The sequence below is a fragment of the Heterodontus francisci genome, chromosome 34, assembly GCF_036365525.1.
Source record: "Heterodontus francisci isolate sHetFra1 chromosome 34, sHetFra1.hap1, whole genome shotgun sequence".
NCBI lineage: Eukaryota > Metazoa > Chordata > Chondrichthyes > Heterodontiformes > Heterodontidae > Heterodontus > Heterodontus francisci.
The window spans coordinates 35,956,548-35,972,418 of NC_090404.1; the positions used below are offsets into that span (position 1 = coordinate 35,956,548).

The window sequence follows — 15,871 nt, forward strand, 5'->3', positions numbered from 1 at the left end:
TAAATGCTGGCATTGCCAGGGACTCTCATATCCCAATAAGGAAGAAGAAAAATAATGGGTAATTATCTGAAGAGAAACATTTGCAGAGCTATGTTGAAAATGCAGATGTGTTGGACCAGCTGAGTTGCTCTTGCAGAGAGCCAGGATGCACAAGAAAGGCCATAGGATCTCCTTCTGTACTGTAACGATTTTGTTATTCTGTTCTATTCTGTTGTAAAAAGAGAAATTTGGCTTCAACTGCACAATATGCTGGTTAGACCATACCTGGAATACTGTGTATAGTTTTGGTCACAGCACATTATAAAGGATACACATTGGCCTTGGAAACAGGGCAGTGAAATTTCACCAGAATGCAGCCAAGGCTCTAATGGTTAAATTATGAGATGTGATTAATTAAAATAGGCTTGCATTCCATAGACTTTGGGTGGTTAATGGGTGATTTGATTGAGTATTTTAGGGTCAGGAAATGAATGAGGAGGGTAAATAGAGAGAAACGTCTTTTTCACTTGATCATTGTGGACAGGAAGCTAACTAGAAAAATTGTACTCAATTTTAAATGGTGAGGGAGCATTCCTTTTCTCCCAGTGTGCACATTCTGTCATGAATCGACCTGTTGAAAGGCACTGAGAGGGTTTCAGAGCACAGCTACTGAAACATCTGCAGATGGTGAATATCCAGACTCCTTTTGAATGAGTCGAGTGTTTCTGCCCCAACTACCCATTTAGATAGTGAGTTCCAGACCCTCACCACCCTCTGGGTGAAAAGACTTCTCCTCATCTCCCATCTCCCTTCTAACTTTTCTACCAATCACTTTAAATCTATGCCCCTCGTCTCTGATCTCTCTTCCAAAGTAAATAGGCCAGTCACCTCCACTCTATCCAGGCCCCTCAACATCTTGTACATTTCAATCAGATCTCCCGTCAGCCATCTCTGTTCCAAGAACAACCCGAAAATAAATTAACAACTCCATTTCCCATAAGATTTTCAAAGCTGGAGACTGGATTTTCCTTTTCGTACCATTCAATTTTTCGCACTCCCAAGTGCAAATACTTTCCAAAACCGCCTCGCTGTCCTTCGCCTTTCATCATGCCCAGGGATGAGGAAATTCAGTTATGTGGAGATTCTGGACACGTGGCGGCCAAATACAAAGCAGCTGTAAGCTGGAAGGCCACCAGACAAAGGACTGGAAGTAGAGTAAGTGCTGCAACATGTGTGATGAGGACACCTGGACAGGACCTACCCAAAACGCAGCCTCAGTTACACACAGGCAGAAATAATCAGGAAGGAACAGCAAACATGTCTGCTGCAAAGTTCCAAAATGTGAACCACATTGACTCACACAGAGTGAACAGTCATATACACCAAAAGTGACGAAAGCCTAAAGAGAGACAGCCAGGACAAAACAGTGCCACTAATTTGGCTGAGTTCTGTTTCATTTCTGACTTCTTAAAATTTATTTCATGGGATATGGGCATCGCTGGCAAGACTAGCATTTATTGCCCATCCCTAATTTCCCTTGAGAAGGTGGTGGTGAGCTGCCTTCTTGAACCACTGCAGTCCATGTGGTGTCGGTGCACGGACAGTGCTGTTAGGGAGGGAGTTCCAGGATTTTGATCCAATATCAGTAAAGGAACGGTGATATATTTCCAAGTCAGGATGGTGTGTGGCCTGGAGTGGAACTTGCAGATAGTGATGTTCCCACTCATCTGCTGTCCTTGCCCTTCCAGGTGGCAGAGGTCACGCGTTTGCAAAGTGCTGTCGAATTGCAAAGTGCTGTTGAAGGAGTTGTGGTGAGTTGCTGCAGTGTATCTTGTAGATGATGCACACTGCTGCTATTGTGCTTTGGTGGCAAAGGGAGTGAATGTTTGTGGTGGTGGATGGGCTGCCAATCAAGTGGGCTGATATGTCCCGGATGGAGTTGAGCTTCCTGAATGCAGCTCCAATATCATTCAAGTAAGTGGAGAGTATTCCATCGCACTCCTGACTTGTGTCTTGTAGATGGCGGACAGGCTTTGGGGTGTCAGGTGTTGGGTTAATCGCTGCAGAATTCCCAGCCTCGGACCCGCTGTTGTAGACACAGTATGTATGTGGCTAATTCAGTTCTGTTTCTGGTCAATGGCATCCCCCAAAGTTGTTGATAGTCGGGGTTTCAGCGATCATAATTCCATTGAACTGGGGTTCCATTCCCAAAGCGGTTATAATTTGTGTTATATCGGTGACCAATGGTGTACCACAGGGATCGGTGCTGGGACACTTGCTGTTTCTTATATCAGCAGAAAAGCTGCTCAGGTGGAAAGTCCAAAATAAAAGCATCACATGTTAGAAATATTCAGCAGATCAGGCAGCTTATGTCGAGAAATCCTCTTCACTGAAAAAGATCTTTCTCAAACAATTGTGTTAGACTATCACAGCTGATTCAGTGGGACTGTGACTGGATAATGGTGAATACTCTGTGTTGTGGTCACAGCAACTCCAAATCCAGACAGAGCTTGCTTTATGTCTTAAACCGGCTGCTGCACCAACTAATGGAATGCAACAAATAACCAATCCTTACTTCTTGAAAATGAATTTCTTCTTGATGGAGAAAAAAAACTACTGTCTCCTTTTACAGTATTTCACTTACACATGCCTGTGCTTCACGTTCCAACATTCAAACCCGCCCCTTCTCTCAGATTATTCCTTCCACTATTAACACTCACTTGCTTCCATTTCATTTCACTGCGGCTTAGCTGACTGTAACATTCACTTTCACGGTCTTAAAGCCGTTAACATCGCTCGGTTACCACCGCTGTTTCGAGGTTACAAACGTTCCATTCACACCAATGTTCATTTGGACCTTGAACTGAGTCTATACACTTAGGTCCGACCGCTCGGCAGACACATGCTACAAAAGCAGGGCTGGCCTTTGGAAGGTCAGCGGTGGGTTGTTGACAATATTTCTTTGGGGAATCTTCTTTGCCAAGGGATGTGAATTGATGAACTGGGTTTTGTTTTCATGGCAGATGATGTTTTTCTCATGAAATGTGTTCTGTGATGAATTAATGGAGAAAGAAACTGGAACACACTCCCTGAAGGGGTGGTAGCGGCAGGAACACTCACAACATTTAATAAGTATTTAGATGAGCACTTGAAACGCCATAGCATACAAGGCTGCGGGCCAAGTCATCGAAATGGGATTAGAATAGATGGGTGCTTGATAGCTGGCACAGATACGATGGTCTGAAGGGCCTATTCCTGTGCTGTATAGCTGTATAACTCTAAAGTTGATGAGGGTAGCGGTAATGTGATTGATGTTGTGGAGATGGACTTTAAAAAGCATTTGGTGAAATACCACATAATCAACTTGTTAGAAAAATTAAAGTGATGGAATTAAAGGACCAGTGACAGCGCGGATACATAATTTTCTGAGGTACATAAAACAGAGAATAGCGAGAAGAGAAGAGGACTGATTTCCAGGGTGATGGGGAAAAGCTGGATTGTGGGATTAAACTGACTGATTTTTCAAAGAGCCGGTGCAGGCTCAGTGGGTTGAGAGGATTCCTTCTGTGTTGTAAACTACACTGATTCCATCATGTTAATTTTAACATACACTGGGAGATGCAACTCAACTCAAGGCTCAAAGACAATGATTCCCCACAATATGTCTAATTTCAGCAATTGTCTAATGCATTGTACCAATGATTTAATTAGAAGAGCAAGCAGCATCTGAGCTGTGATGGCCGAGTGGTTAAGGCGTTGGACTTGAAATCCAATGGGGGATTTCCCTGCGCAGGTTCAAACCCTGCTCGCAGCGGCTTTGCGTCATTTTTCTTGAGTTGACTACTCACTTTGCTGGTTGGAAATGTTCAAATGTCTCAATATCAATCAGAGATCGTGGATTTGTCATAAACTGAACAAAAGGCAAAAAATGTGTGAGAAATAAACAAACACATCAGCAGAAATGGGAAAAGCAGTTAATATTGAAAAGCGTGGGTGAGCTTCACTGGTGTTCGAGTGGCGTGGGCTCAATGCATTCACTCTCGCGTTCTGGGTTCGATTCCTGGTCAGAAAGTAATCAGTTTTTTTACTGTGATGACAACTCTCACAAACGTGACTGACATTAAAAAGAAACAGCAAATGGTTCGCAACTCTGCCGGTCATAGAGTTATATAGCAGAAAAACACGCCCTTCGGCCAATTGTGTCTGTGCCGGTCATGAAGAACCTAACTATTCTCATCCCATTTTTCAGCACTTGGTCCGTAGCCTTGTATTCTCTGCCGTTTCAAGTGCTCATCGAAATACTTGGTAAATGTTGTGAGGGTTCCAGCCTCTACCAACCCTTTTCAGGCAGTGTGGTCCAAATTCCAAACACCCTCTGAGTGAACTTTTTCCCTCAAATCCACTCTAAACCTCCTGCCCCCTACCTTCAATCTATGCCCCCTGGTTATTGACACGTCCGCTTATGAAAAAGTTTCTTCCTGTCGAACCTATCAATGCCCCTCATAATTTTGTATACCTCAATCGTGTCCCCCCTCAGCCTTCTCTACTCTAAGGAAAATAACTCGAGCCATTTCAGTCTCTCTTCATAACTGAAATGCTCCAGGTCAGAAAACATCATCGTGAATCTCCTCTGCACCCTCTCCAGGGCAATCACATCCTTCCTATAGTGTGCTGCCCAGAGTACTGTGCACAGTACTCCAGCTGTGGCCTAACTAGCATTTTGTACAGTTCCATCATAACCTCCCTGCTCTTATATTCTGTGCCTCGGCTAATAAAGGCAATTATCCCATATGCCTGCCTAACCACCTCATCTGCCAGTGCTGCTGCTTTCAGTGGTCTATAGACAAGTACACCAAGGTCCCCCAGACATTCTGTACTTCCTAGGGTCCTACCATCCATTGTATATTCCCTTGCCTTGTTAGGCCTCCAAAATGCATCACCTCACACTTATCAGGATTAAATTCCATTTGCCACTGCTCCACCCATCTTACCAGCCCCTCTATATCGTCCTGTAATCTAAGGCTTTCCTCCTCACTATTTACGACACCACCAATTTTCGTGTCATCTGCGAATTTACTGATCATACCTCCTATATTCACGTCTAAATCATTCATGTACACTACAAACAGCAAGGGTCCCAGCAGTGATCCCTGCGCTACACCACTTGTCACAGGCTTCCAATCACAAAAACAACCCTCGACGACCACCCTCTGCCTCCTGCCACTAAGCCAATTTTTGATCCACTTTGCCAAAGTTCCCTGGATCCCATGGGCCCTTACCTTCTTAACCAATCTCCCATGCGGGACTTTATCAAAAGACTTACTAAAGTCCATTTGACTACATCAACTGGTTTACCCTCATCTACACATCTAGTCACCACCTCAAAGAATTCAATCAAGTTAGTTAGACACGATCCCTCCCTGACAAAGACATGTTAACTATCCCTAATTAATCCCTGCCTCTCCAAGTGGAGATTAATCCTGTCCCTCAGAATTTCTTCCAATAGTTGCACAACCACTGATGTTAGATTCACCGGTCTGTCATTACCTGGTTTATCCCTGGAATCTATCTTGAAGAAAGGTACCATATTCGCTGTCCTCCAATCCTCTGGTATGTCTCCTGTGGCCAGATAGGATCTGAAAATTTGTGTCAAAGCCCATCTGATCACCTCCCTTGCCTCACATCATAGCCTGGGATACATCGCACCTGGGCCTGGGGATTTAGCAAATTTTAAGCCCGCTAAAACAGGTAATGATTCCTCCCTATCAATGTTAATGTGTTCAAGTATATCACAATCACCCTCCCTGATGTCTACACCCACATCGTCCTTCTCCATAGTGAACACAGATGAAAAGTAATTTTTAAAACCTCACCTATCACCTCTGGCTCCACACACAGATTGCCACTTTGGCCCCTAATGGACCCCTGTTTCGCCTGTAGATTCTATACCCTGGAATATTGAGCTGCCAGTCCTGCCCCTCCATCAATCATGTCTCTGTGATATCAATAATATATTAATCCAATGTGATAATCTTCGCCCTCAATTCATCTGCCTTACTGGTAAGATTCCTTTCATTAAAATAGATGCAATCCAGCCTTGCATTTTTCACTTGTGCCTTAACAATATTTGCTCTGCCTTCCACACTGACTCAATTTCTCTTTTATATTTGGCTGTGCATCATCCCCGACTGTACCTCCACTTTGTATCCCATCCCCCTGCCAAAATATGTTCGCACCCAGCAACCCCACCCACACCGCCCCAGCACCCCCCGCCCCCCCCCCACCCCAGCCCCGGACCCCCAACAGCACTAGCAAACCTCTCAGCAAGATTTTGGTCCCGTTCCAGTTCAGGTGCAACCCACGCAACTTGCACACCAGTAACATACCCAGTGATCCCTCCTGCACCATCTCCTCAGCCACGCATTCATCTGCTCTTTCCTCCTATTCCTATACTCACTCACACGTGGCACCAGGAGTAATCCGGAGAATACACCGTTTGAGATCCTGTTTTTCAATCTTCTACCTAGCTCCCTAAATTCTTGTTGCAGTGCCTCATCCCTCTTTCTGCCAATGTCGGTGTGTACCACGAACTCTGAATGTTCACCCTCCCCCTTCAGAATGTCCTGCAGCTGCTCCATGACATACTTGACCAGAGAACCAGGGAGGCAACATACCATCCTGGAGACCGTTTCCCACCACAGAAACGCCTATCTGTACACGTCACGATAGAATCCCCTATCACTATAGCTCTTCCACTCTTTTTCCTGCCCTGCTGTGCAGCTGAGCCACCTGCGGTATCTGTGGAGAGAGCGAAACACAATTAAAGGTCCAGGTCGGTGATTGTGCAGCAGAGCTGAAGAAGTCAGAGATGTAACTGGTCACTAACAGTTATAGAGACAGAGCTTGGGATGGAAAGGGGAACATGTTAGAACACAGAGTGATGAACTGATGAAAGTGAGGAAAAGGCCAGGAAAATATGGGTGGCAGGCAATGGGGCAGATATTTCTGCCTGCTGCTCAATCTGCACAAATATCATTCCTGATCAACCAATCACAACTGCTCTGTCAACGAATCATGCTGGACCGAATAGCCTCCTTCTGTACTGTACGCTTCTGCTATTGTATGTTCATTAACAGCACTGCTGCTGCCTTCACAGTCATTCTACCAACTTACAACCAATTAGAGCCAAATACACATTGAAAACCAGTGAGAAATTATGCAGAGTTTGAAATATAAGCAAGTGGTAAAAGATTGGAAGGAGAGTGTGACTGGGGATAATTGCTAATGGGAACAACTCTTACACATTCCAGTATTCAGTATCTGGAAGAAGCAGGAAGATGAGATCACAGTGCTTATTTATCCCATTATCTGCAACACCCATTGTTTCCCAATGTCCTCCATCTTTCATTCCCATTCCTGGCTTTCCAGGGAAATCTGGGTTTCATGAATTCGATGTGTTCACATCAGGCAGCTAACTCACCTGGGAGCTGGGGGAACAGAGAGAGCTGGACAAAAAGCAATGATAGAAGCCGAAGGAGATCCCACATGAAACTGGCAGAATTTGATGTGTGTCAGTTGTTTCTATTGATGTATGATGGCAGTGTGCTGCTTTGTACATTGATGAGGTCGGTTCATCTTGGAAATTGAAAATTGTACATCTGCAGCTTTGTGCTCATGTCAACACATTCGGTGCTGTCATTGCCTGAACAAGGCTTTTGTGTTTCAGGTAAACATTTGATTGTTTTAATGAAAAACTAATCTGTGGTGAAAATGGCCTGAAGTGAAGAAATAGCAAATGTAGCGTGGAGCAGCTCACTTGTAGTGAATTCTGGCAGATTCCCTGGTGGTCTTGTGGAATTCAATGCTTTCTACATCGCAGACATGGTTATATTCCTAGTCAAGGAATGAAACACGGTCAGGGAATGAAATTTTCTTGCTGCTGTATGAAATGACACAAAAATACATTCCTTGCTGAATAAAAACGTAATAAAGCTCATTAGGAATAATATTTGTTCTTCTGTTCTCTTTGTTCTTTTGTTCTCTTTTGCACCACCTCACTTTATTTGCTTAAAATCTATTACATTGCTAACCTTTGCCAGTTCTAGTGAAATGTCGCTGACCTTAAACGTTAACTCTGCCGCACTCTCCACAGATGCGGTCAGACTTGCTGAATATTTCCAGCACATTTTGTTTTTATTTCAGATTTCCAGCATCTGCAATATTTTGCTTTTATATTAGGGTTGTTGCGACAGGCGTACTTCTTTTATTCTTCATCAATTTTAACAAGTTCCAACATGGCAGACTGGCAGATATGAAGCAGTGTCACTGAGCAGCACGAACAGAAATCAGTATTAGATTAAAATCACAATTATCTATCACTGTGTACTGTGAGGGCACTTCATGATGAAACGGTCACTGCTTCAGAAAATTCTTAAACAGAACATTCCCTCTTGCATTTTTATCTCTGCTAACATTCGCCATTATATTTTGAGATGAAGCTGCACCATGAAACATTCCGATGTCTTGAAAATGTGCAACCTCCCCATGTAGAAATTGACTCCACACTCCCCATGTGATAGGTAAGGATACTCACCACTGAACTAAAAAGGAAGGAACACAACTCATAGTTGTGTATCCGCGACAGAAGCATCAGTCCAAGAATCGCACTGTTAGCAGACCTGGGTTCATCCACCAGCCCCGAGGGAGGATTTTTATTCCAGACAGACACCGATGAGAGGGAAACAAAGAGAAAAAGAGAGAAAAGGAGAAAGAGAATGGCAGAGTGTGGAGTAGATGCTGAAAGGAACAGATTCACTCCACAATTCCATATTTTACTTCACTGAGACTGACAGACAGAAAGTAAGAAAAGAAAAGAAAACAGCACCTTTCACGTCCCCAGGATCTCACAAAGCACTTTCCAGTCAAGGAAGTACTTTTAAAGTGTGGTTACTGCAGTCATTTAATGGCAGAGAGAGAGAGAGAGAGTGTTGGACAAAAATGCTGATCCATCAGATGTCAAAATATGATCTTAAGAATTGCATCTCAATATAGAATCTTTCTTTCCAGGTCTATAAAAATTTTGCTGTTTGTTTGATTCCGGATCAGCAAATGTGAACCTGAAGCTGAGTGACTAAATTTCGCCTCTAATACCTGATGAAACAGGGACAAAGCATCGCAAATTCTATCAGGTCACCTTCCTGCCTTCTCTATTTTCGAGGTTTTCCTGTTGGTTTTCAGCCCTCCGTTCTGGTATAAGTTGTCAATGAACGTTTATTTTCCTGTTCCCTGTGAGAGCTGGCAGCGGTGGAAACAATTCCTAATGTCCGAGGGATTTCACTTTGTTTTTTTTAAATTGATTAATTCATTCTCTCGATGTATTCATTACCTAACCACTCGACTATAACTACTCGGTCTATATCTGTTTAAATGTTGCTCAGTTAAAATTTAAATCATCCTCTGCTTTTTAATACACCGGCAGTTAGTCGCTGAACAGTCTCCACTCAAGAAAATGCAGAAAGAGACAATCTCGTCTTTTATTATTTTTACCCTGCTACTTTCCACTGCAACATTTTAAAATGATGCTACACAACTAAAATAAATCAAGTTTGTGAAGGTAAAATTCCAGTCACCTCCTCAGGGAATTGAACCACATTGACACACATAGAGCAAAACACACAGATATGTACAACAAGAGTGAGGGAGGCCGAAAGAGAGACAGACAGCCGGAAAGAAAGAGTGTCTCCAATTTGGCAGATTTTTGTTCCATTTCTAAAGGTACATTTTGAAATGCAAATGAGAAAATCCTGGAGGGATTGAAAGGTGCAGGATTTTATTACCTGTAACTGATGATTGGCTCTGCAGGGACCTGGTTAAACTTTGAAATAATCAGAAAGGTTGGCAGCAGGACCCGAGCACTCACACAGAATTCACAACAGATTGTTAAGTTTATCATCTTAACCACTCGGCGACAACTGCATGCAATAAAGTATTATACCTGGTAAATGGAGTTCGGTCATAAAAGCAACAGCAAAGTTAAAAATAAACTTGCCCAACTTGGGATGAAACTGAGCACAAAACCAAAAATACAGTTGTTGCTGGAAATCTAAAATAAGAACAGAAACTGCTGGAAATACTCAGCAGGTTCGCCAGCATCTGTGGAGTGAGAAACAGAGTTAATGTTTCAGGTCAGTGATCTTTCAGCAGATCTCGATGTCACCTTTTCTTCTGCCAATCTTCTTCAATCTGTACTCTCTGGTTTTTCAATCCTTCAGCCAAGAGAAACAGTTCCTCTTTAATTCTTCTATCTAAACCCTTCATTTAAACATTTTCATCAATTCTCCTCTCTCCTCTGCTCGAAAATGAACAACCCCAGCTTCTCCAGTCTATCCACGGATCTGGAATTTCACATTCCTGAATTATATTTTCCTGAAGATTGATGACGTCAAAAGCCAAAACATTTGATGTTTTCAACACGGCTGCTGAAATAGCCAGAATGTCATGAGCTTGGAATCATTTATAGATCATTTAAAGATGAATTTGAAAAAAATCACCTCGTGCTAATTTAAAATAACAGTTTAACATTCTGGTTATGCTCCCCATGTTGATTGCAGTGCAGTATTTCTATAACGTTAGAGTTATCATCCGTCTTGTATTTGGAAACGGTCCCCAGTTCAAAACCACATTGAAACCTTATCAAAACACATTCCATGCAATACTAGGAAAAGTTGAGTGATACACATTCGTCAATACATGTTATCAAATTGCATTAAGTCACAGACCTGTTACATTTGCTTTTCCTCTGTACAGTTCTGTACACTCAAGCTGTCCACAGCGTCTTTCACTCACTTTCGTTTCCACCACTGACAGTGCAGAAAGTCATCCTCAAAGTGGAACATTACTGTTGATTTCTGTTCAAATTTGTGGGAGATTATGAAAGGATTATTCTGTGTTGCCTCGGTTAATAACAGCAAGTCTAAGCTGCATGTCACACATGGAAACAAATACATCAATTATTCACTCTTTCCCAGCTCCACAGTGAGTGAGACCGGGACAAGCAGCAATATTCCACCTCCACACTCTCCAATCACCCACTGCCAACACAAAACAACAAATCAATCAGAGGATTACTGTACATCCATGGGACACAGGACACTACAGTCTGGGCCAAACCTCCCCATACTCTGAGCACAGACTCAGGAGTGACTGAGTCACAAACAAAAGTAACAACTTTCGAAATCGCTTCCCTGTAAAATGTGTTCATGTTATTTAAAAGCTGACTGTTCTGCATCTGAAAATGAGCACCATGGAATTTGTGCTTTTCGTGTTTGTCTGTTAGGTTTGCAATTCAATTTCTGGTGGATACTGAAGAGAATCTCATATCAAAATGATGACACAAAGTAGGTAAATAATAAACCCCAAAACAATTCCTCAATAAAATGGATCGCAATCTTTGGAAGGAGGTGCAGCTAAGAAGTGGAAGATGGGAATGATGTTATTGATGATTGAGTGGAATGTGTTGCATCCTTGAGCTTTTATTGATCAATTTCCTTTTACATCTCGGAACACAGAAAAATGACAATGCCACCGTGGGTTGCCTAGTTACCTTAGTCAGTGGAGCATGAGACTCTTAATCTCCTGCTCATGGGTTAGACCCCCGTGTTCAGTGTGATTGTTTTAAACTTTGTTGCTGCTTTCACGAGCAAACCCCAGCTCTCCATTCCTCCACCACTGTCACCCGTGCTCAAACAGTGTCTTTCTGCAGCACGCTGTTGTGAATATCACACTTCCTGGTTCACAAGTGAAAAATGTCCTCTGAATCACTGGTCATGTTAGAGACAAGTTTGTAGATGAAGCCTAATGTACAGTGAATGATAATACTTTAAAAGTGGGAAGTTCCAGTGCAGCCTTTGTACGAAAAGAAACTGTTCAGAGTAACAGAATGACAATGGTCACTTTCTGGGGGACAAATAGCATCGGATCCACGTCGAAAAGGATTCCAATGACAATGATCAGATTCATCAGATTCAGGGAGAAAAACTGGGAAACTCATCCTGAACCTCATTTACATGCAGATGAGCTATGAGGAAAGATGGTATAAGGTTGGATTTGTTTTCCTTGAAACAGAGGAAGCTAAGGGGAGATTTAATGGAGGTGCAGAAAATTATGAGGGACCTGGATAGAGTGGGTAGTGAGGACCTGTTTCCATGATCAGAGAGATCAATAACCAGGGGGCATGGATTTAGAAAGAAATAAAGCCTTGCATTTATATAGAGCCTTTCACGACCACTGGAATCCCAAAGCATTTCTGTCACTGCTTTTTCTCCAGCTCCCTCTGCTCCTCCAGAGAAGAAAGTGGAGCTGCCAGAAACGAAAGTTGTTCAGCAGATGTAGTGCAAAAATATACCTAACAGGCCGATGACAACAGCAAATCTTTTGATGAGCTGAGCTGCAGTGAAGGGTTGGCACCATTAAAAATGTCATTCAGCAGGTCTGGTTCCAAATCTGCTGATAGAAATGACAAGAAAACTTCTCTCTGAATTTCCTCAGTGTCATAATGTCAGAAGGCAAAGATACAAGACAGGAAAGTGTATTTGGCTGTAATGGTTGCAAGATGGCAGAATGACTGTGAAAGGCAGTCGCAGTAGTGTTGAGAAAAATACAATTATAAAAATGTACTGCACAGAAAGAGGCCATTCGGCCCGGCGTGCTTATTTGCCCGAGTAATTCCGATTGGTTGATAAGGAGCAATATTTCTGCAAGTTTGAACAGAAGGCAGAAAAACCTATCCCATTATCACCCACATTTTGCCTTGCACCAGCATCTCTTCAGTCAGTATATCACTCCGTATTGCAACTTTTCACAGCCCTTTGCTTGTTTTCTATTACTCCCCTAGCTCTGTCGCTGTTCTTTTTCCAGCCTGTTACATCTCTGACATCTCCAGCTCTGATGAATGATCATCAACTTGGAAGATTAACTTGTTTCTCACTCCTTAGATGTAACAAGAGCTGTTGAGTGATTTCTCTGCCCATTGCACGAGTCATCTCCCAATCTATATTAGGATACATTAAATCCCCCATTATTGCTATTCTATAATTCTTGCACCTCTCTGTATATTTGTTCCTCGATAGCTTTCCGACTAGCTGGTGGTCTCTGGAATTCACCCAGCAATCGAAATGTGACTCGATTGTTTTTTTTAGCTCCAACCAAATACATTCTTTCCTTAATATAAAAGCAAAATAATGCAGATGCTGGAAATCTGAAATAAAAACAAGAAATGCTGGAATCACTCAGCAGGTCTGACAGCATCTGTGAAAAGAGAAGCAGAGTTAACGTTTCGGGTCAGTGACCCTTCTTCGGAACCCATTCTTTCATTGTCCCCTCCAGGACATCCTCAGTCTCCAGCACTGTAACGTTCTCCTTAATTAATACTTCTACCCTTCCTCCTTTCTTTCCGTAGCTATCTTTTCTGCACTCCTTGTAGCCAAGTACATTTGGGACCCAGTTCTGTCCATTTTGAGTCAGGTTTCCGTGATCACGACATCATATTTCCACTTGGGCCTCTGAAACTTGGAACTCACCAACCTTATTTACCACACTCCATGCATTTACATGCTGACACAGTAAACCTAATTTAGATCTTATGGCAGTTGGTGCTTTTCTCACGAAGTGTGTTCTTTGTTGAAGTAATGGAGAAAGTTGATGAGGGCAGCGGTAGTCTGGTTGTTATTGTGTATATGGACTTCAAAAAGACACCTGGTGAAATACCACATAATCGACTTCCAGGAAAAACTAACCTGGATGGAATTAAAGGACCAGTGACAGCGTGGATACAAAATTTTCTTGCATACACCTATATTTTCCATGTTTGGACCAAGGTGGTTTTGAGGCCTGAAATTGAGTGCCCCTGGTGGAACCCAAACTGAGTATCGGTCAGCAAGTTGTTACTGAGCAAATGCACTTCATAGCACTGTCAACGACACCTTCCATCACTTTGCTGATGATTGAGAGTAGACAATTGGCCGGATTGGATTTCTCCCGATTTTTGTGGACAGGGCATACTTGGGCGATTTTCCAAATTTTCTGTATTGGAGCTGCACTGGAACAGCTTGTCTAAGGACATGGCTTGTTACAGAGCACATGTCTTCCGTATGACTGCTGGGATTTTGTCAGGGCCCACAGACGTTTCTGTATCCAGTGCCTTCGCCCATCTCTTGCTATCACGTGGATTTAATTGAATTGTCTAAAGACTGGCATCTATGATGGTGAGGAACAATTCTCTCTTCAACCCATGACCAATTCACAACTCATTGCAAACTCGCAACCAGTATCACCTGGAAGACGAAAGCAGTAGGTGCATGGGAACAGCACCACCTGCATGCCTCCCTCCAAGTCACTCAACATCCTGACTTGGAACTATATTGCTGAGTCTAAATCCTGGAACTCCCTCCCTAACAGCACTTTGCATGTACCTCACCATATGGACTTCAGTGGTTCAAGAAGGCAGCTCACCACCACCTTCCCAAGTGCAATTAGGGATGGGAAGTATATTCCGGCATTGCCAGGAACCTTCATATCTCAAGAACGAATAAGAAAAAAAATGGATAATTATCTGAGGAAAAAATAAATGTGCAGAGCTGTATGCAAAAGGTGGGTGTGTTGAACCAGCTGAGTTGCTCTTGCAGAGAGCCTGCATTAATATAAAGGGCAGAAACACCTCCTTCTGTGCTGTAACAATGTTATGATTAAATTCTATACTGTTATATAGAGGAGACGTTTTGCTCCAACTACACAATATTTTGGTTAGACCACACCTGGAGTACTGTGCATAGTTTTGGTCTCAGCCCTTTATAAAACATACACATTGGCCTTGGAAACAGGGCAGTGAAAATTCGCCAGAATGCAGCCAAGGCTCTCATGGTTAAATTATGAGGTGTGATTCATTCAAGCAGGCCTGCATTCCTTGGAATATCGGAGTGTAATGGGTGATTTGATTGAGTATTTTAGGATTTGGAAATGAATTAGAATATAGAACATAGAACATAGAACATAGAACAGTAAAGCACAGTACAGGCCCTTCGGCCCACGATGTTGTGCCGAACCTTAAACCTACACAAGATCTAATTAACTACCTACCATTTATTCTACTATCATCCATGTACCTATCCAAGAGTCGCTGAAATGCCCCAAATGTATCTGCTTCCACTACCACCGCTGGCAGCGCATTCCACGCATCCACCACTCTCTGTGCAAAGAACCTACCTCTGACATCTCCCCAAAACCTTCCTCCAATCACCCTAAAATTATGCCCCCTGGTGATAGCCCTTTCCACCTTGGGAAAAAGTCTCTGACTATCCACTCTATCTATGCCTCTCATCATATTGTACCCCTCTATCAAGTCACCTATCATCCTTCTTCGTTCCAATGAGAATGCCCTAGCTCCCTCAATCTTTCTTCAAATTAGTCGGGGACATAGAGAGAAACTTCTTTTTTCCCTTGTTGCTTTAAATGTGGTGCGTTGTGTTCTCATCTTGAATCGTAGAATAATGGAATTATGGAAAGTTTAAGGTACGGAAAGAAGCCACTTGGCCAATTGCGTCTGTGTGGTCAAAAATTGATCCACCCCTTCTAACCCACCTTCCAGCATTTGGTTAGTAGCCCTGAAGATTATGACACTTGAGATGCATATCAAGAATCCTCTTAAATGAGTCGAGGGTTTCTACCTCAACTACCCTTTCAGACAGTGAGTTCCAAACCCCCACCACCCTCTGGATGAAAAGATTGTTCCTCATCTCCCCTCTAGTTTTTCTACCAATCACTTTAAATCTATGCCCCGAGTCACTGTCCTCTCTGTGAAAGTAAATAGGCCATTCACCTCCACTCTACTCAGGCCCCT

At 42.9% G+C, this 15,871-nt stretch overlaps 1 non-coding gene across 1 annotated transcript; it reads left to right on the top strand.

The window, feature by feature from the left end:
* Positions 1–3,709: 3,709 nt before the first annotated feature.
* Positions 3,710–3,793, top strand: trnas-uga (transfer RNA serine (anticodon UGA)). Its single transcript has one exon. It is a non-coding gene; the product is annotated as a tRNA-Ser (tRNA).
* The last annotated feature ends 12,078 nt before the right edge of the window (positions 3,794–15,871 follow it).